General features: G+C 39.6%; 1 protein-coding gene and 1 long non-coding RNA gene across 5 annotated transcripts in view; one reads left to right on the forward strand and one right to left on the reverse strand.

Annotated features, from left to right (window-relative positions):
• The window catches only part of LOC129727836 (nuclear receptor subfamily 2 group F member 1-B), a 155,807-nt gene that overhangs the window by 127,693 nt on the left and 5,615 nt on the right, over positions 1 to 22,499 (forward strand). The gene's annotated exons all lie outside the window — the stretch shown is intronic.
• Positions 12,902 to 14,358, reverse strand: LOC129727837 (uncharacterized). Its single transcript, XR_008728595.1, has 3 exons — positions 13,811 to 14,358; positions 13,655 to 13,748; positions 12,902 to 13,586 (listed from the first exon to the last, which is right to left on the reverse strand). It is a non-coding gene; the product is annotated as an uncharacterized LOC129727837 (long non-coding RNA).

Here is a 22,499-nt window from a genome sequence, read left to right on the forward strand (position 1 = left end):
CTCGCCGAGGCACCATTAATCAGCTTCCAGAACGAAGTGTAAATATTGCCCGATTAGTTAATTATTAATGATTTATTCAATATACTGACTCTGCCCAGCGAAGCGGAGTTCAAAGTGTTCGGTGAGAACGATGGTACCCCGGTGATAACCCTAATTTTCCCTAACCTCAACCAGATTATAACTGATCGCTGGTGGTAGAGGCCGCCTAGCGGGAACCGCAATGCCCCCGTATAACGAGCTGAATGCCTAAACCTGTGCCGTCATCGTCCTCATCATCACCACCAAACAACACCACCAACACCTAACTTTACGTCGAGTTGGGATCTTTACACGCCTGCTGAGACTCTTTGGCTGATTAGCAGCATGAGATAACCTCAACCCACAAAGCAGCTTCGCACTTTGTATCTCACAGACCCCAGGCTGTAAGTAGGCATGTTTACTTTGCTCAGCACAGTGATACTCGAATCGACACGGTTCGGCCTCTGTGCCAATTTGAACACCCCTGAGTAGAGGTATTTAATACTCATATCTCTCGGAGGGTTTCTTCTTTGGCAGTATATTTTTCATAAATCCACGAATGGAAAACATATTTTGATATGTACACAATAGGTCCGAAATAGGCGTATACACATGATCACTGGTAAACGAGGTGCAGGAACCATCTCCTGGGAGCCAATGAGTTGCGAAAAATGAGGTTACACGCGAAGAAGAAATCCGCTGAACATTTAACGAAACTTGTCCTACAGATGGAGATACAATCACTAAATGTGATTAACACATTAGTGCCGACCCGACTCGAACGAAGCGTGTTAATTTCAGGGTCACACATCATCAGACACGAGGATCAATCATAATTCCGCGGCTTATGATTGACTGCCGCCGGTGTGTTGACTGATGTTAGGGACATGACCGACTCCAGCTGTACTGCGCAACCGACGCGAACTAACGAGATGAGGTCATAGCGTTCCACTGCGACAGTCCTAACCTGGAAAGTTCAAATGTCATGAAAAATCATAATTCGATGGTTAATTTAATGACTGAGTACCACATCCGCCATTCGGAGCTAGTGCTAACTGTAACTCATTTGCAACTAATGTTCCGCAACAATCTAAGATCTCAACGGATGAATCCACATACTTCACCATCCAGGTGTACAATTGCTCGGTAAACGACCAAAACTTGTCCAAACCCAAACCCAGTGACTGGGCCTGCGAAAGGTTACAAAAGTAACACAAATATTTATTATTGAATAAATGAAAATGACAAAAACTCCCGCTGAGCCGGCTCAAGTGGACATAATAAGTTTTGCTTTCCTACGATATACACGCTACGGGATTCTCTCTCTCTCTCTCTCTCTTTTCCTCGGCTGAGGTGGTTTTTTGTGGGTCACGAAACCCGCCCGATCGTTTCGTGTAGTAGGCTTTGGAAAATTGCGTTTTTGAGTGCAATTTATAAATTTAACACCTTGAACTGCTCCTGCCGATGTTCAAGCTTCGAGGTGACTCGATTGTGGTGCATTTTTACTGGAAGAAGTGCCCTTTAAACGTGGAATTGTTGCCCGATCTCTCGCCGCGTCCTTTAACCTATAAATCAACACGATGTTTATTTGTTATACCGAAGAGAGGAAAAAAAGAGCGTCATTACTGACCAATATGCTACACCTTTTTGCCATGCTCTCTGTGTGCACCGGGAAGGACAATAAACTCGATCGTTTGTAAATTGGAAATACACAAAGCGTGACAGCAACTGTCGGGCATAAATATTCCGCCGCGTATTGCTTACGCTTAGACCCGCACTCCAGCCGCTCTCTTCACTCGTACTAATGTCTATTGTTGAACGCGCGCGCGCACACATAGAGTAGGATCTTCAAAACCCAGAAAAATACGACCCCGCATCGTGAGGAGTCTTTTGTTTTGTGCTGCTGTTGATTTTTCCTCTTTTTTTGACATTTGTTGTGATTTAAGCTGTTGTAAATAGGATTGTCTAACATGTTTCTCTTTCTGTTAGTTGCTGAAGTGCTACTTGTCTATTTGCTGAAATTTATTGTAATGAGCAGTTTCTGAACTGTCATTTCGTTTATGGAATGGCATTTTGTTGAGAGTGGAGGTAGGTTTTGAGCATTTTGAAATACTAAATTAATTAATACCGGGTAACAAAAGTAGATATCTAGCTACTCAATAATTATTTCAATACGTCAGAAATTGAAAACGTACACTGGAGTAGTTGGAATTGTTGCAAAACTGTTTCTGCAATGTACCTATATTATAAATACAACTTGCTGCAATTATTGAATATATTGTCATTTTCTGTTATAATTGTATTTAAGCCACTCATCCAGCTATAAATTGATTTGGTACATGGCACAAATATGCGAATTGTGTCATTGCTGCTTTTTCAAATATTTGCAATTCAATTCAAACTTTATACAGATTCATTATGATAAGTGGCATGACTCTTGGTTTTGCCTGTTGATGATTATGTGAGGAATAGAAGAAGAGACCTATCTTTAGCGTGTGAAAAATTGCTAGAAAGTAATAGTTAAAATATGGGTCACGTTGCAAACAAATAAATTTCGAAATTTCCGTAGTTTTATCCACACAGCACGTATCATGATGCCTGAGCTTGATAATGCTCATCAGCCGATTTTCACACCAGTAGAAAGCAGCTCACACTCACTCTAATCGAGAAAAACATTCGAAACATTCTCCTCCATCCATTCAGTCCGCAGATCTGCCGGTTGAAGTGGATAATAAATTAGGTGTTTACCTTATGTTCTGTTGTCGGATATCCACGGATGGCTGCCGCTGTTGCTCACTTCAGAAAAGAGCTCTTTTCGTTCGTGCTTTTTTTTCTCACCGAGTTGTTCGCTCTCTTTGAAAAGTAACACGTTTTTATAGCTTTAATCATTGGTGATTCCTCCCCGCATTTAACAGCGGCTTGCGTCTCGATTCCCAAACCAAAACGGACAGCACCTTTCCATGTTTGCCTTCCCTCGGCTCGGGGTCCTCTGCCAACGCTCGGAGACGGATGACCATGCAGACAGAACGGCTGCCCTGGTTGCGTTCGACAGATACTATCGGTCTCTCTCTCTCTATCGCTCTGCAGAGGTGCTGCAGTTTGGAATAGAAAGAAACGGACCGATTGTTGGTAATGTTGTTTATAACAACAAAACATAACAAAATACAAAGAAGTGAATTTAAGAGTTCATAAATCACTACAAATTATAAAAGCTGTGCTAAACAAATTGATCACTTTTACAACGTATCTTCTTTCCCGCTGGTTTGCCTTCGATCCGTTTTCGTGCCGTTTATTACGACAGGAGTGATCATTGAATTGTGCGGCTGCTTAGGAGAATTAATGATCCGATCGGGCTTTTGATTCCTTCGCTCTGCCTGCGTACTAAAATTGAGCACATTCCGCGAATAACTCCTCAACTTAACCTTTAGAATTAACGAGAATTCATGTTCCTCTTTTTTTTAAAAATATGGCCTAATAACATCTTCATCAATTACAACGACGCAATCTACCCTCACCAATGTCCAGCGAAATTCATACTGGAAATTACCCCTCCCAAGCCAACAGAGTACGCATAATGGATTTCCCTCCCTCGTGTACGAAAAGTTCAAAATTTCATGGACGAAATAAAAAAAAACAGGGACAAAAAGAACTCTATATTTGCTACTCTCAAATCTAGCCTTTTCTAAAATTGATGCAATATATTTTCCTCGTCATAAACGGGATTTTTGCCTACCATCAGGCGGAACATGCGGGGTGGTGGTGGTTGTCCCCTGGTTGATTTTGGTCACTTTGCAAATTTATCGCAGCATACACAAAAAATATATATTCCTAATAATGGCCAAATGTGCAACGAACCCTCGATAAATTTCGAGCTGATGTGCAGCGTGGACTGGCGGCGCATGACAGTTATTGCTGTGCCTTGTACCTCAACATGATGAGAAAAAAATATCTAATGGAACAACAAGGTTAACTTGCTACCGTTATTTGTGTCATTCGCGGATCATTCGTTAATCTCCACGCGTGAATGGGAACGTTTGGTTGAAGCTTTCATTATTATTTCTTCAGATTTTATTGCAGTTACTATTCGACCATGTTGAACTTCATTTTTCTACCTCATAACACTGTTCTATTATATCATATTTAATCATATGGCATCATACTCCAACGTGTTCCATAATACTTCATCGTGTTTCATCATACAGATTAGATCTGCGAAGAAACCCGTCAAACGGTTTATGGTCCATCATTCTTCTCATTTACACTTCGATATCCTTTGACGGACTCCATAATGCTTGATCCATTAAAAAAATGAACGCTACACGGCGTTTTCATTCTCAAAACTACGCACACGCTAACGAAAAATGCGTGGAGTAGAACCAGTTTTTAACTCTAAAAATTTCATTCAAACTTCCAGAATTTGGCTTTTTGATTATTCATGTTTTAATATTTGATATTTGACAAATTGTTGGTAAAAGTCAGAACTTACTTTACTTTGTTGGCCTACCGTTTACCGGTCTAAGGCCGAACTAATAAGAGATGTCCAGATGTGTTCTTCCGTCATTGGCAACCATTCTCCAGCCACCTTGTACCACCACGCACATCCACCGAGTGCGAGGTCTACAACGAAGTCGACGACCACTTCCTGGTGCGAAATAATTTTGGCGGCTCTCTCATCAGTCATTCTGGCTCATGTAGCCAGCCTACTGAAGTCGACCACACTGTTTAAATTTCACTATATCAGCATGTGTGAATATCTGGTACAACTAGTGATTTATGTGCTTGCGCCACACTCCGTCTTCCTATTTACCGCCTAGTACCGATCTCAGAACTTTTAGCTCAAAAACTCCGAGCACTCGTCGATCAGCTTCCTTCAGCGTCCATGCTTCACATCCATAACGGGCCACCGGGTAAATAAGCGTCCTATACAGCGCTATTTTTATGAGTTTACAAACTACCGGACCTTAGTTGGTTACGTAGTCCGTCGAAGGTCTTGTTCGCAGCTGCAATTCGTCGTTTCACTTCGCGGCTCATATCCTTGTCGCATGTCACAAGCGTACCAAGATAAAATAAAATCATCAACCACTTCAAATCGTTCCCCGTCAATCTCCACATCAGCACTAACATAACCTGAACTTCCATGCCCTCTCAAAAGGCCTCTTCCACAGCGCTACGGTGCATACCGGTGAAATCAATAACGCCCGCAGAACCAAGGAGCATGTGAGATATCGTGATAATCGCACCGTTTCTTTGAACGTTTGCTCTTCGTACTGCACCTTCAAGGGTTAGAAAGTAAGTTGTAGAGCGCATTTGCCTGCTTCAGTCCATCCAACGTTACGAAGCGTCATACGACTTAGCTTGATTAGTTTTTGTCATGGAACCGTGTTCCAACTTAATCTGTCACAGCTCGTTTCTTTTCACGTAGTCGTATGCCACCTCAAAATCTACAAGCAGATGCTGTGTCTGCCCTTCTTGTAGATTGGGCATATGAGGCCTTCTAACCAGTCGTTCGACATTTGTTCATCCAGCCAGATCCTCAGAATGATATGGTGGATCGCATAGTATAGCCGCTCGCTTCTCGCTTTTAGAAGTTCGGCTGGGCTATCTCTCCCAGCGACCTTGCCGTTTTCAGCTCACTAATCGCCTTCTCGACCTCCTTCTGTATTGGTGGCTCCACAGCTTGTTCGTCGCTCACAATCCTTCTTCAATCCAATCTTTCTTCTCACCGGTTTATAGCGCCTGAAAATGCTACACGCTTGACATCGCTCAACAACTATTTTTCAAAGAGCGCTTCGAAAACCGATCAATTCGTTCGATGCGATGCAAAGGAAGCATGACCTCTGCTTTGTTCTCATAACAGTGCTGTATACTTTGATGCTCTATTGCTACACAGGAATAAGGCTATGTGCGAACGATCTTTCAAGGTGTCTAAACTTCGCTTGTTGATTTGCTTTGATCCGTTTTTTTTTCTCGAATATTCAATTACTTCAAGGTGAAGATCCACATGCTTCGCGTAGAAAGGCTCAAGGCTCAAATCGTGATGCAAACGAATACAACTGAGGATGAAAGCATTATACTTGTATCCAATTTCATTGCATGCAACTCTTCAACATTCATTCACTGCCGTGAAGGCATTGCATACGTACAGGAGAATTAACGCTGTTGTGATGCTTTGATGTGATTTAGGAATGAGAAATAGAATTGAATAGAGTGATAACATGAACAGTAACCTGTAGCACTGAAGCTGTTAGTTTGTTACAGAGAAAAATCCCTCAGGTTTTAAATTTGATTCCGTTGGCCGTTAAAACAACAGAAGTTATAACAAAAATGTTTCTACTAGTACCAAACTTATATCAAACATTGTTACTAACCTATCAGCTTTCAAACAAAATAAGATACCAGATTGCACAATGGTGCAGAAACCGAGTGTAGGAACAAATTTGGAGCTAGAGTTTGATAGCAATATTCTGGAAAAATAAACTTTTTATTAAGCGTTAGGCGTATTTTCGGCTGAGTAGTCTCAAAAAAGTAGAACGACTTCTATTTTTTTATTAATTGTCACTGATCAGTGATGAAAAGTCGGACAGTAAAAAACAAAAGTTGTTCTACTGTTTTGAGACTGCTTAGCCGAAAATACATTAAAATTTTTTTTAAGCGCACATTATGAAGAAAATTTTAAAAATATGTTATTTTTATATTTTAGTAAATTCAATTTGAAAACATGATAAAAGTTATAGTAATCTAATCTGCTTAAATTATGGATTGATTTTCATCGAAAACACTCAGATCCGTGTTATTTTGTTGGGTAGTTAGGGTAACCAGTTCCGCAACAGGGTAACCTGAAACGCCTTTATTCGAAAAATGTTACTTGCAAGAATTCATAACTTTTGAACCAGTCAATCGATTTATGATGTTTTTGGTTCAAATTTCAGGTAATTGTTTCCAGTTTTGATAGAAAAAACACAGAAGAACCAAATATATGTACTTTTGGAGACGAAATTGTGGAATTATTATAATTTTTATCAGATTTTATATTTCATACAAATGAAAAAAAAAAACAAAAACTTTGAGTAAGTTTAAGATATTTACGATTTCAGCATTGCAAAATGTTTGCCATAAAAAGCTCTAAAAGTCATCCTAAGACATTTTTGATAGGGAAATTGAAATAAAAAAGTTAAAGCAAAAAAGGTGTTTTTTTAATAAAAATCAAACAAACTTTTTTCATGAAGTTGCCTAAGATTAAACGAACGAAAACTTCTATTTCTATCTTCAAAGATAAAAAGAGTCTAATTTGAATAAGTTTGAGCGACGCTAAACTATTTGCTCGAATAAACGATTTGCAAAAGGAAAATTTATAAAAACACATCGCGTAAAAAATTGCCTTAATTTCGAAATCCGCGTAGTGAGATATGTTGGTCAATGTTATTCGAAAATATGACGGGTCTTAATAAAATTTAAAAAAATCTGTATGACAACACTTGAAATAGTCTGGGAAATCCAGTCAAATTTGGAAGGTCACTACTTTACACTGCATTGAAACGATTATAGCTCTTTCTTCGAAAAACTAGAACCTGTAATTTAAAAACTGAGAACTCGGAGCAATTTATATCGAAAAAATTCGAAATCGTTATCAAATTAATTTAGGATAATTTAGGATCTGAAATGCACGCACGAAAACCAGGTACAATATATTTTTACTGATACTTGAGTTGTATCTGTTTCGAGAAAATTGTAAGAAGTTTCGTTTTCCTATATTTCTGATTATTGTACATATTTGGGTATGTGCATTTAACCACGTAAAACGAAAAGGACAAAAAATTAGGACGATTCTTATGGAAAAAGTGAAACCACTTTGAATTGTGATTACATCCTTTCCGTATGTAACAGTTTATTACAGTTGCATATACATGCCGAGCACATAATTGATTACTGCGTTCTCCAACATTTCTGTCCCTTAATTATGACAATCACCAATAATTATTAATAAGCTCCGTCAATCCGACAAAGTATTAAGCTTAGAAACTCCGCTGTCAACAATCTTCGTAGGAAACATCATTTTGGCATCAATACCAGCCTCGCTGAAACCAACCATCAGCAAGATTCCCTTGTCAAACCGCAAAACGCATATTGCAACTGACGTTACCTAAGCCACCATTAAAGTCGACTGACTTAGCAGTCCTTCCATCAGTCCATTCCACCACCGCCACCACCGCTCTAACATTTTCGCTTGGATGTGGATAAATACCCTATCTTTCCCATAACCTACCGTCAGTGGTTTCGCAAAGAGCATGTGAATAAATATTTGTGGTTTATCGTTATGACTACTTCCATAAAGCTCTCAACTATCCACCGGCCGCAATTGTGGCCATACTTTAGTTCTAATCCGTTCGGATCTAATCTTCCGATGACCCACAAAGTGCTGCTCATTATGGACATAAGGTAAATTCTGCTGAAACCAGTCAGAGATAAACGCATTACCGTCCACAGCAGCCTTGAACTTGAATCGAAAAGTCACCACGCTTCCGCACGACCGTCGTAATCCATTGTCAGAAAGTGCATAACCACTGCCTCAGAATACCCGAAACAACTCTATCGTTAGAGCGGTGGTAATCTACGTTCTTCGCACCCTAAATTCACTCGGTTTCCACTCCCCCTCGGCCGGAACACCGACCGCCGCCAGACCGCACATTTGCGGAAGCTGCAGCAAATAACAGACGTTCAGCCACCGTAAAAAAGGCGATAATCACCCCAATAAAAGCGACCCTCCGGGATCTCTTGCGTTCTATGCTGTAGCGTCCCGTCAGCAACAGAAACCAGAAAACTCCAGGCAGCCAAAGCGAATTAAAAATAATTTCATTACGAAAAAAAGCACAGTATTACACAGAGCCGACACGAATTTCCAACATGTGCACACGCAAACATCACACATCGACCGAGGATCGTGGAAGGCGTTCCGGTCAACAACTCACCTTTCGCTCGAAATGACCGCCTTATCTAGATGGCGCTGATAGCGGGCCAACCAAACGACAGTCGATTAATGTCGTCCACACAACTCGTCCCCTGGTGTGACAATAACCAAACATCCCAGACAACCATTAGGTCCGGAGAGGAATGGGTACTGTTTGCGGGTACCTACGCCAACAAAAAAAAGATTCGACTCCCATTTGAACCGCGCGTGTTCAAGGTTCACCCAAATGCCACAATGGAACGCACCAACCGACAGTCAAAATAAACAAATCAACAGCGCGAAGATAATGTCAATTATAATTTATGCATTCGCGTATATGTTCTCTTACACGATTGTAATGCGGCAAACGGAACGAAACGTTCCGATCGCGAAAGGAACTCACAGCTCCGTTACCGCAGCCGCCGCACCACTTTCTCACCTCCCCACAACCAATATATGTACATAGACGACTTACTTCATTCGGGGAACCTGGATGGAGTCTCGCCCAGCCAGAAAGCAACAAAAGAACATTTACACCACCATTTTTCATTTGTTATTTCCAATTCAAGTGTACACTTGGACCGATAAGGGGCATTCAGATGTTGTGCTGCGGATTGTTGGCATTTTTTCACCACACCACGAAGAAAACATGAAACTCGAAATTCCGGCTGCTAGCTGCTGGCTGGCAGACACGGGTTGAAATGTGCCTAACGAACTGAACTGTTTGATTAATTCTTCAGTTCTCCATGAAGCGACGGACGGATTGCTTCGGATCAGTTCTATCGCAGTCAATCAAGGAAGCCGAGTTGTCTAACAATCTCGTGCCAATCCCGCCGATCATCTTCGCTCACCTCCTCCACCACCTTCACCACCGGTGAAAGAAATTTCATTCAATTAAATCGTTGCGTTGTTGCACTTAAGACTGCAGGCAGCACGTGCTCGCATAAAAAAGAAACAAATTTACCAGAAAATCGACAGCCCCTCAACTTGGCACCTTCCCCGGCGATGTGAGTTGGCATGTGTTCTGCGTTGTAGTTCGGAAGAGATATTTTACACACTCGTTCTGTCGAACACATCGAGCGAGACGAAACTAATTAAATATTTTAATATGGTTTTAATTGTTACCAAACACCCATTTACCTCTTGGTTCTTGGTGAATGAAAGCTATCAGGAAAAGTTTCCCCCAAAAATCATGCACGCCCCGCACACGTTCCAAGACGTGTGTGAGAAGAAGGACTGTCAGCAGTCTTCATCCCCGACCCCCTCCAAACAACGGGAGTCGAGGGGGTTTTTAAAAACATCGACTTGGGCACGTTTTATGAGCCGCCTTGCATTTTATGCTAAATACATCGTACATCTTTACCACTTTCTAACCCCACTTAAACTCCCCACGTAGCGCAGCACATATGCTACCATGTAAGACATGTGTTTTACACCCGATTACGATCATCATTATGATTAGCAATTTTGCTGCCATTAAAATTATTGTTTAACAGCCTCCCTTTGCGGCGGCTGCTGCTGCTGATGATGATGATGAGGATGCTGCTTTGGGGACGAACATTCCTTTGACATTCTCTGCGAAAGGCGGCCGTCTGATCTTCAACCCTGATACGGCGCAACGTACGCATCGCTATATGCCGCAGCTTTGCTCTTAAACACAAGAAGAGTCACAAAGTTTTAATAGTTTCCTTTCGCTACCACCGCTCAAAGCCCAGCAGGATGGAAAGGTGGGTTTAAGCTTTCGGGTGCCCGATAAAAATTAATTACGAAGCCTTACTATGTGTTACGTAACTTGGTTAAGGCAAGGATGCGTAGAGTGACAGCGCCAGACAAAGGACCGCATAGTTTACATTGCGTGTAATGGATCGAGAAAAATCTCTTGTGTTATGTTTTTACGAGTTTCTTATTTAAAATGTGTGGAAAGAAATGTTCATAGCATTGAACGTTCTTGAAAATAAGATTGAAAGTAAACAGATTATCAAGAAGCAATTGTGAAAAAATCACAATTAGATTTGACACATGTCTCCTGAAAAATATATAGGACGATTCTTATTTTTAAATTTTGAAATTTAATAAAATCCAGCCGAATGCTAAACAATGCTTTTCCATTAGAATTGCTTAGAGCATTTATTTATAACCGATATCTGTTTAAATTCCAATTACCAAACTTTCAATAACTTTCGTTTCAAGATGAGGCAAAACATGATGTTTCATTCGACGGCGAATAACTATAGCAATGTCAATTCGGTCAAACCTATGAACCATATAATTTGGGTTCCGTTTGAGTTTAATATTTGGCTTTAAAAGCGTTCCAGTCACAACTGCAATATGCACGTCATGGACTTTAAAAAAATGACTCATTTTCTTTCGCTTTAAAAGAGCAAGAAATAGACAGCAAAATATTTTTTATGTTTGACCCAAGAAGAAGAACAACTTCAAGTATAATTGAGATATTTACGATATCAGCATTACAAATTGTTTGTGTTGAAAATCCCTGAAAGTCGTTAGAACGGAGTTTTGATGTGAAAATTGAAATAAAAAAAGTGTTTCTTTTATGTTATTCGGTTATTTCCAAAGATAGGAAAATAGTTTTTTTTTTCTGCGACGTTGCTTCAAGGTAACGGGGCTGCCAGATTGTACAACTTTTTTTTCTATTTGCAAAAATAAAAAAGTCAGATACTTGATTTGGGTCACCCTTGTTTTTAATAATTTTTGAGTGAGCGCTTCATCATATAAAACAACTTTTAGAAGCAATTTTTCCTCTAGAACAGCGGTTCTCAACCTGGGATACGCCTGGGGCAAAGAGGGTACGCGAAAGAAAAATCAGTAATGGCGGACAAAGCAATTTTTCTTTATGATACTTTATTTGTTGTTCAGACTTGCTTTTAAAACATGACTGTAGCATTGAAAAACAATCATAGTTAATTTGAAACCTGAACTAGGATACCACTCTCTCCCATACTGCGAAAATATTCCAAGCCAGGGGGTACAATTGATTTGATAAATATCGCCAAGCGGTACGCGGATAAAAAAGGTTGAGAACCGCTGTTTTAGGACATTGCTATAGAACTCTACATCCGAATTTCCCCTTAAACTCGGCTTCTAGACCATTGTGCATTGATGTTCCGGATTTTTCAAGTGAAATTAACAAAATATAAAATATTGTATGACAACTTGTATATATTGCCGTTCAAATGCATTTATTGTTAATATTGTAAACAATTAACGACTCTTCTATATCCTCTGGATAAGTCTTATTTCGCTTTCTTAGTCTTCAAAACATTACCCGATAATATATATAGATTGTCCGATGTTTCGGCCCTTGAAAAAGGCCATCAAAAACGGCCGAAACGTCGAGCATATTGTCGTATAGGATTTTAATTAAACTGATAAGAAAGCGGAATAGGCAAAATAATTATCCACTACTAACATCAGTCGTTAATCATTTACGATATTACCAATTAATGTATTTAAAACAGCACATGGCTTGTACGATTCTGTACTATACCATCCTGTTCTCAGCTGTGGAATCAAGCTGGTGATTGGTTAAATGCTGCGAAACTAAACCAAAAATAGTTGATTTTCAACTCGATTTTTCAATTATTTACTATAGAAATTATGCCAACTATTATACCATAAGTGTGGGGCAACCTTCGTCTTTAGATCAAGACATCAGCGTTCAAAATCCGTTCTGTGGTAGTAACATAATATGTATCTAGAAAGGACACATTTTCATTTCACTCTTCACAGCATCCCAACCTACTAAAACTACATTACACACATTTTTTTAAGAACTTTTATTAATACTAACTGCAACTCTGTGAAAAAATGGACCATTCCAAAAAATAGAGTTTACAGTCAAACCAGCCATTTGACTGTAAAAACTATTTTTTTAGGGATGGCCTATCGTTCATATGTACCGGCTTACAAAAATAAACCAAAACTGATCATTCGCCCGAAACCGAAGTTTACCGTTTTTTGTGTGTATGATACATAACCTGATTTCTATATCTGTCAATGTTGTACAATGTAGTTGTACAATGAATATACAACTGTTGCTTCATGCATTAAACACAATTTTTTTGCAAAGCCAGAGCAATCTGTGTGCGTTTTAACAGAACAAATTGGTTGATTAAGGCTTGAACTGTTGCGTTCACAATAACACTATTTATTGTATGATCATCTACAGTAGATTATCGAAAGTGGGACACTGGAATCAATCAAAAATATAGCTGAAGTTTACAGATAGCAAACAACACTTGTCCCAAAAACACTCCACAAATTTGTTCTTCAATTTCATGATGAGAACGACACTTTTCTTCTCCCCCTACTACCCAGATGATGATGTTTGATGATACCCTAGTTAGTTCATATGTTCTGCATGTTTTCGCTACACTAGGGGAGCGCAATGATTCATATCGAGCTGAATGATATCTACACATAGGCCAGTCACATCGAGCCAACATAGAGGTTGGGACTGATGCTGCTGCGACAATGTGATTATGTTTAATTACTGTTATTGCACTGGCGTTGGTCTGCCGAGGCAGCGATCGTAAAACTAGCCAGAAGCCAGTCAGTGTTGTCATCACTACGATGTTGAAGGCCACTGCTGACTGAAGCAAACCTAGGTGCAAGATGGGATAATAGATTATTACGCTAATTAAATTTTCATCGTACACTTCATCACTTCACCCATACTGGTAGTCACTACAGTTGCACTGTTGGAAATATTTGTACCAAATTTAGGTTCTCTCTTGCAGCAGAGATTCACATGAAATAGGGTTTACTAAAAAAAATAATGAAAAACGATGAGAGAAATCGTAAATCAATAAACGTAACATTACTTACGCCCGCACTTGCCTTTGAGTCGCATAAACACCTCCGGGAATTTCGAAGAGCTTTTCGCAATAAATCTTCCAAACGCTGGACAATTTGTCAGATATTTTTCTTCATTCATCGCTGCGAGTACCTTGAGAAAAAAAACCGAAGAAAAATTCGGAATCAAAACCAAACCAACAGAATGCGTTCGCCACTTACCATCAAGAAGGAACTGTTTTATTATGTTAATAAATATTTCAACTAACCGACGAGCGGGTGGTGAGAATGTCAAACGTCAAATGAGCAAGTGGTGAGAGTGCGATCGAAAACAGAAAGGGAGGGCTAATAAAAAATGCACCCCAAAAAACCAGATTCGATTTTATTGGTACGAACAGCAAGAGCATCGGCTGACAGCAAATCTAGCCCATAAACATAACCTTTAAATTAAGTGTGTGATATGTTTCATTCAAGCGTCTTGCGTCTCCTGCTGCCCAGCCATAGAATAAGCTGAAAAAAACGTGTCAGTAAATCGACAATAAGTAATGGAAGGAAGCTATCACATCAAGAGTAATTCTAGTTGATTGAATTTCTTCCGGCTGCACAGAACCGGAACGGTTGGTTCACCCTGACCCTAGCGCGGAAGAAAAGGATAAAAAACCGCAATTTATTATTGTTGCTGCAAGTGTTTTGAGGATTTCTTTCATTTGTTTTATCTTCAGAACATGACAGCAGAAATATCACACTGTATCGCGCGCAGATTGAGGTTATGTTTTGTTCAACTGTCAAACTTCTTTCACCACCCGTGACGAATGCTCTGAGTTAGCGCTTTGGTGAGAACAAAAACTTCAAAGCATGTTAGAGGGACAAAAGCCCACCTCGCTAGGGAGCATTTTTTAACAAAAGATTAAAGCAGATAAGCCCACACTGCTTGTCTGCCTGGTTGCTTAAAATAGGAGTAAGGGATAAAATATGAAAAATTTAATGAACCGCAACCGCCGAGGTAAAAGATTAAAAAGTCAAAATGCTCTCCTGCGTCGGCGGGTTATCCATACATAATTTATAGCTAAAAACCATTTACTTCTAGTGTACAGAAGGAGAGATATCGGAAGTGAAACTTTTTATTCTACCCTTTACGGCAAAGGCGGACTATTTAGGGGCCATATTAAAAAGTCATCTTAAATACGCACAAGATTCTTTTATAGCATAGAATTATTGAAGGGAGAAAAGTCAAAATTTTAATTTAGTGCATATATGGTATCCGCCTTCTTCGGGCAAAGGCGTACGAAAAGGAAGAAACCACTTTTACACATAACACAAGCTACGAATTTCAAGGGACTTTATTGAGCAATCATTTTTTCTGTATCATTAACTCTGAACTGTATATCGCTATCGAATGACAACGGTAAAGATTCAAAACTTGGAAAAAATGTGAACAAGTGAAATCTTCGTTCTACATAATAAAGGCGGGCGCCTAGCTTGACAATCAGAACCGCTTAAACTTGTACCAATCAGCTTGTCAGATTGCATAAGAAACATCACAGCGACAGCTTTAATGCGGGTGAAAGCACTGCGATTGTTCCCAAAACTGGCCATATATCAACCTTCTCCGCTATCCCCGGTCCGTTCTACTCGTGACGGAACATCTTCCGTTTCGAGTTTGGCAAACGAACAGACAAAAGGGTGGTACTGCGAATGCGATATAGCGCACTTCCATAAAAATAGTCGCAACGCGTACAAGATCAAGGAGGTTAACGGCAGAGAAATAAACAGAAAGAGGGCGTTCACTAGCATCGTGTTCCAGTATTCGCAGCCCGGTCTTCGGTCTCCCCGGATGGTCACCCGCGAAAGCCAGACGTCACCAACGCGCGCAACAACGACGGCTTCTGTCTTGTTACCCGCATCGATTCCGAGCTGCACCGATAGGGAGCGTTTCCTGAAGGCAAATATTTGCTGTATTACTGCGAATCCCGACGGCCCACCTTCATGTGATAGTAGAGCCAGTTTCCTTCACTTCGAACCCAGCCAGACCGGGCAGAACGGTTGGCCATCGTTGGCGAGTTTATAATTGAAACCAGTCGTGCAATAGCGCGCATTTCATCCAAATAATAATATTTAAACGCTAAGATTTTCTGCGAATCATGGTTCGATTCTCCCGCAGCTTCCCTTGGGTAATAAATTTAATTAAGTGCTTTCAATCAGTTTGAGAATCATGTTTTTCACGCAAATTATGTCATATCGGTACCTGGCGATGCCAGTTAAAGATTTTGGGTGGGGACTGAAAACTTTTCAAACATCAGTATAGTTCATTAGTTTAATGATGCTTCTCCATGCTTCTTACTCGTTCAAGAAGATGCAGGTAAAAATATGCTTCTTCCTTCCTAATGATGTAATTGATATTTTAAAAGACTTCAGTCAAAAACACTGTCTTTGACTGGCCGCCACTTCCGCGTCTTGCATAGCACGCACATAACGACCATTTCCACATAATAACTTCCGCTGCTCGCAAGAAGCTTTGCGAAATTGCTTGCATAAGGTATTAAATTTAATAAATTCTGACTTTAATAAATTTCAAATTACCTCACCCGCCAGGAACATTGTTTGATACTGGCTATTCGGCATCTGTACTCATCATTGACAGAAAAAAAAATGCAAACTTCAAAGCAGTCTTCGCATCAGCCGGATTACCAGGATGATCTTATGATGATGAATTTTCCCCTCCGATACGAGTCAATTCAGACTCGACCGGGCTGGGAAAATTTCCATTATGTCGCCGAATCGTTTGTTGAATTTTCCTTTATCGGGTGCGCCTCATGCCAGTAACCCATTCATCTCTATCTAGCAACAGTCTAGTGTACTAATAGATCACATTTAGATTGTTTTAATTCCCTTCATTCCATTCTACCAGTGTTCAGCACCAGATAAATTAAGAGACACGCCACATTCATAAAATGGTAAACTCACTTGTCATGACGGTTCGGCTGACGACGGGTTCTCGCTGTTCGGGAAAGACACCAGCCAGCAGCACCAGAGGCCTTTATCTGAAATAACTCATTAATCTATTTATAATCGTTTAAGAATGTTTTCAACATTCTTAGCGCCTTTACGGCTCGGTTCACCACACCACCGCTTCCTCTAGCTCGGCATCTTCACGGCTCCCGCGGCGACCGAAACAAGTTGTCACTGATCTGCGCTCGATAGCAGCCTGGTCGTCGACGGTGACGGCGGACGGTCGGGTGGTAGCCCGCGGTGTAACCCCTTGACAATGGTCTGTGATGATCTCAGCCAGCGCACTTGAGTTATTGGGTATAGAGTTAATCCTGCGATGATCTATGTGACTTACCTGCTCACGGATCGTTCGAAATGAGCGATGTGATTGAAGCCGGCACGGTTGGCTTCCGGATTACGACAGGTGCTTTGTTTTAGTTTGCACACTCCAAGATGAAGTCAACGTAATTTATTGGCTTTTTCATTGAGACAACCAGTTTGATTTCTCAGCATCTATTGTAGAGTGATTAATTAAATGATAAATATATAGCCGACTTTAATTTGGCTATTTTTACACACTCTCAACGCATTCTTGCAATTAATTTGATTTAAAACACTTATAGGATATCGAACGTCTTCGTCAGTGGTTTTCTTCGGCCCCCTTTTGCATAAGATTGCTGCAGAAAAAACTGCCGAAGAAAACCTTTGACGAATGTTCATTGTCACGAATTGTAACTTTTGGCATACAAAACTTTCGGTGAACATTTCAGTAATTTTGAGCAGTATCGAGCAATTCAAAAAAGTGTTACCACTTCAATCTGCCAAAACTACCAACTAATTGGATATTTTTACTGACTTTCATTACATCAAAAATATCCGAAGGAACGTGAAATGAATCCATAAATTGATTTCTTTTAAGTTTTAAATTTTCGGTTCGAGAAAACCGAAAAAAATGATGATAAAATATGTCCTTATCAATAAAAATAATAAAAATGCGTTTTCAATTGGCTTACTAAGTGTTATATTTCGAGTATCATAGATTACATCTACAGTAAGAGACAGCTTAGTGTTCTCGGTAAGCACATTAATTGCACATCTTAATCTAAAATATCAACAGAACAGCTGTTCTGAAAACGTTTATTTTCATTTATTTCGAATCAAAATCTTTTCCGAAAACAGAAAGTAAAAAAACGATCTGCACTCTCTAAAAAAATATGCCCAGTTGCCAGTTTCCTATGAACGCATTAGATTTGTTAGTTGTGCCGTGATTGAAATTCGGCAATTTTTGCTCCGGAATAGCGCTGCGTGGAAATTGTAAGTCTTAATGTTACAATGCTCCGTATTTCTGAATATTCTCATAAAAATGTCACGTTTGAGGCATCAATAACTCGAAGAAAATTTTAATCACTTCACTTCACACTTCACTTTTCATCTCCTAAAACCGATTTTTTAAAAAACGGACGCGAGTTTACTCTGATGCGGTGTTTCGAAAACTTGACCTGAGAAGTAGTAGGAGTTCCTGGAGTAAAACACGCCAGTTAACGAAAGCAGAGAGATGTAATATACTGACCAAATATCAAAAGCCTTATGACGTTTGTAACTTGCAGCCAATAAATGTTGAAAAATAACGCATCTTCATTGTTATTAGTTGTTTGGTTTGCCTGTTGGCGACACTGTCATTGGCACTAGACTTGTGTGTTGCTAAAATGAGCATATACGCTGTCAAAAAACCAATAACATTAACAAAACGAATTGAACTTTTTTTCGTCCCCTTCCAATTTTCAACATTTCTGAAAGGGGGGGGGGGTAGATAAAATGAACATTTTCTGTGCTGCTGTGCTGCCAAATTGACAGGATTTCTGCATTGTAAAACAAAGGAGGTGCATCTTGCCTCAACGAAGCTAGGCCCCTTTCAATAACCCAAACTATTATGAAATTGAGACCAATATAAATATAACTAATGAATGTTTTAGCGGACATAAAATATAAACAAGTATGGAGTGGTGGGCACTATTTCGCTAATTCGCTAATTGCTGATTTACGTCGCTGGTATTACAACGTTCAATTGTCTTAATTGTCTAGAGTTCCTCTCTTCACGACACAAGTGCAAGTCAGTCTTTTACCTTAGAATAGGGTTCCAGTTATCGTACAAGCCGCAGAAGCATTTCGAAGAACAAGCTCAAGATGATCTGGATTAAATTTTTGGCACGCCAAAACTTCTGTAAATAGCAACACGCTTGAAATAATGACATCTTCGGTTCTACTTTTTCGATTCAGGTAATAATCGACATTCCTGAAATACTTATTTCACATACAAGTTTGGCGATTATCGAGCTAATTTTTCCAGTTAGCGGCTTAGCGTCGCTAAATTATCAGTTAGCGGTGCCCACTACTATAAATATGAATATGAACAAAATATTAATTTACAGCTTTTCATATAAATATAATAAAGTATACATTTATTTTGTAGAAATGCATTGAGGAATCAGACTTTTTTTTATTTGCCCAAAGATTCCATTTTTTTTTTTCAAACTGAAATGAACAATAAACTACACACGTATGTTAGAAAGGCTACGGCTATTGAAATCACGTGTTGATAAAGAAAAAAACTGCATTTGCTCAGTCAAATTGATGAACCTCTCGTCAACTGGAAACTAATACTTTTTTTAACCTTTGTTTTTGGTCAAAACTTTGCTCACACAGGTTGCGGGCATATCGATTTCGAAAAAACGCTTTCTTCATCGGTATCAACCAATATCGCCTTCAGACAGCTGCGTTAAAATATCACTCACTATCGCAAAAGTTCATCTGGTACGATTTTCGTTTAAGTTTAAAACTTTCAAGGATTTGCATAACCTATTGACAGTGGAGGGCACCGCTAATCAAAATAAATTCATAAAACAGTGTTCATACTTAAAATCATGTAAAAACAAACAAAAACAAAAGTAATTTTGGTTGTGTGTGAAATATTCTAAGGAACAATTTTGTAGATTTACAGCTTATTAAGCTGCTATTATAACGATAATTTCAAGAGCGCTGCAACTTTATTTTTTATTAACTGTGACTAGAAACATTAATCTTTCGTGATATCATCTGAGTGTCTGCTGTATTCCGCACTTCTATTATCACAAAGTCACTATCGAGAGTAAGTGATACGCTTATATTATTATTCGTGCTTGTGGTTGTAGTTATTGTTATTGTGGCTTGTGATTGTGATTTTGCATTGAAAAGTGGAGAAAACTAAAACAGATAATTCAGTTCAATAAATTATATATTAGCTTACTTGCATAAAAATTCTACGCCCTTACGAGCGGCCTTCCAGCAGTTAACCGTAACATTCGCTATGGCGGACGAAAACATGCTTGTTGGGATGTTTTTGAGCTCTTTCTACGTTTTATTCATTCATTCCTCTTCAGTTTTTGCAACAAAATTGTTAGAGTAGATTTCAGACCTCCTCCCTTGCCCAGAAATTCTCGGCGGTATGCAGCTGTGATACGTTGGGCGGAACCACCGACTTGGTGAACATTGATATTCAGCCGCTCCATCTCCTCCAACGATCGCTTCGAGTAGTGGGACGACGCCAGATCAGGCCAGAATACTGCGTCTTCGCCCTTATGGTATATCTTGATGAACGAATGAGAACGAACGGAGCGAATGAAAAGCGGCTTTGACATCCTCTTCTCGCTAATTGTCAGCCACAACAGCCCCTTCTTGGGAATTTTGCTGTGTGAAATGAACTTCACCTCGGAGCAGCTTCCTTCGTGGGGGAAGTAAAATACGAAGTGCCCTGCCAGTCGTTACCATCCAGGGTGAGATAGGTCTCGCCGACCATCACCATCGTCGACTTGACCATCTTATTCAGCCGCTGCTGTTGCTGTCATTGTCTGCAGCTCCGACAACAGTAGACGGGAGTACTGCTTTCTGACATGCATGTCCAGGTTCGCCAGGTACTTTTTTACTGTTTAGTTGGATGCACCAATACACGCAGCGATGTAGCCACTTCTCCCACGGTCTTCCTCTTCAGTATTCTTTGGAGCTCCTTGTCGCTCAGGATCGTCAGGGCTTTCATTCGATGCTCTGTTTATCGTCCAATAGCGCCAACATACCGGAACGGGCGTTTCTGGTTCCCACAAAGTGCCGCACGATGTCCGTTTCCGACGCGGCGGGATACCGTTCTTTTAACGTGCACACTTCTGAACGGAGTTGCTTCACTGTTTTCGCCATTATGGTTAGAGTTCGACTGATAGAGCTGTCAAGTTTTGTTCCTGCTGGCCATGGGTTACTATGTGCGGTTTCGTCAGTGCGTGCATAAAAAATCGGCAATTTTTGTTCATTACTTTTCCATCCTTCAATTTTACGTTTACTGGTCTGAGCCCTGTTGCCTCCCGCCAAATTTTAATCCATTTTGTAAGATTTGGAACACTGCGACCATTATTTTGATCTTTTGTGGTACTTTTAATCCATGGAGAGGCTTAAACTAAATCTCCCTCTGACCAGTATCGTTGTGAGAGGACAGTGGCATTGCCAAGAAGGAAGGTTTTACGATTTACCCTCCCTTCCCCAGAGCCTTTGATCTTCAATTTATTTCCAATGTTAGGTTTCTGCATCACTGTTTATTATTTCATAAGAAATAATTTACATTGGAATTTAGTTCAATGGTACAACTTAAGAGTATCGTCTTCTCGAAAATATTCAGCTCGATCGGACTTCGAGATGTAGAACATGACAGCGATCAAATTTTCACTTTTTAACGATGCAAAAATGCACAGATAGAAAATCATTAGATAGTTGAAACTGTCTCAGAAATGCATGGAACTTTGAGTTCTAGTGTTGTTTTTCTGAGAGAGTTCCAGTTCGAAAATTTCTGACTCTCAGAAAGTCAATTTGAAAAACCAAAATTTAGAGAAAATATTACATCTCGACCGTGTATGCATTTTTATGACATTTGTCACAAAAAAAGGGATATCGAAAATCTCATTCCTTTTTCATTGCTCTGAAAATGAAACTTTGATCACTTTGAATCACGACTTCCGGAGATCTGATTGCAAAGGCTAAGTTAATCTTTTAGACCTTTTCCAGCGACTTGTAGTACATAAGTGCCCCTATGTACGTGTGTAGAAAATAACGACCTCCCGGAATCAATTCTAATGATTTTAATAAACATTTTCGAACCTAACTTACCAAAAGCTCGAAGAGAAAAAAAACAAATTTCCGATTTTTTCTATCCCTTTCTAGCCTTTCAATTCTTGGTTTTATCACCTATAACCTTAACACCAAGAAAGGAAAATTTTATCGCTACTACAGTCACACCTCGATATAACGTAACTCGATATAACGTAACTTTTACCTCGATATAACGTAACTTTTCTAAATATCTTAAAATTAAAGTACAGCAATTATTTTTGGGGTGTATAATGTTCCGAATAAATTTTTTAGCAAGTTTTGAAACCAATAAGTACCGTGAAATGAGGTAAAATTGACATTTTTTTAATGTTTTCTGACTGGTTTATACTGCTAGGTGAAGGAAAATTATTGTTTGCGTACCTTTGAGTAACCATCAAGAATTTCGCATCAATGAGAAACAATTTTTTTCGTGCTTCGATATAAGTATATAATATAACGTAACGAAAATAAAAATAAAGTTGTCTTATATCGAGCTATGACTGTATTTTCTTCCTTGCCTACTTATTCCATTGCCATGCGGACGTCATTGTTTTTCCCATGGGAAACAAGG

The sequence above is a fragment of the Wyeomyia smithii genome, chromosome 3 (genome assembly GCF_029784165.1).
Source record: "Wyeomyia smithii strain HCP4-BCI-WySm-NY-G18 chromosome 3, ASM2978416v1, whole genome shotgun sequence".
Lineage (NCBI taxonomy): Eukaryota > Metazoa > Arthropoda > Insecta > Diptera > Culicidae > Wyeomyia > Wyeomyia smithii.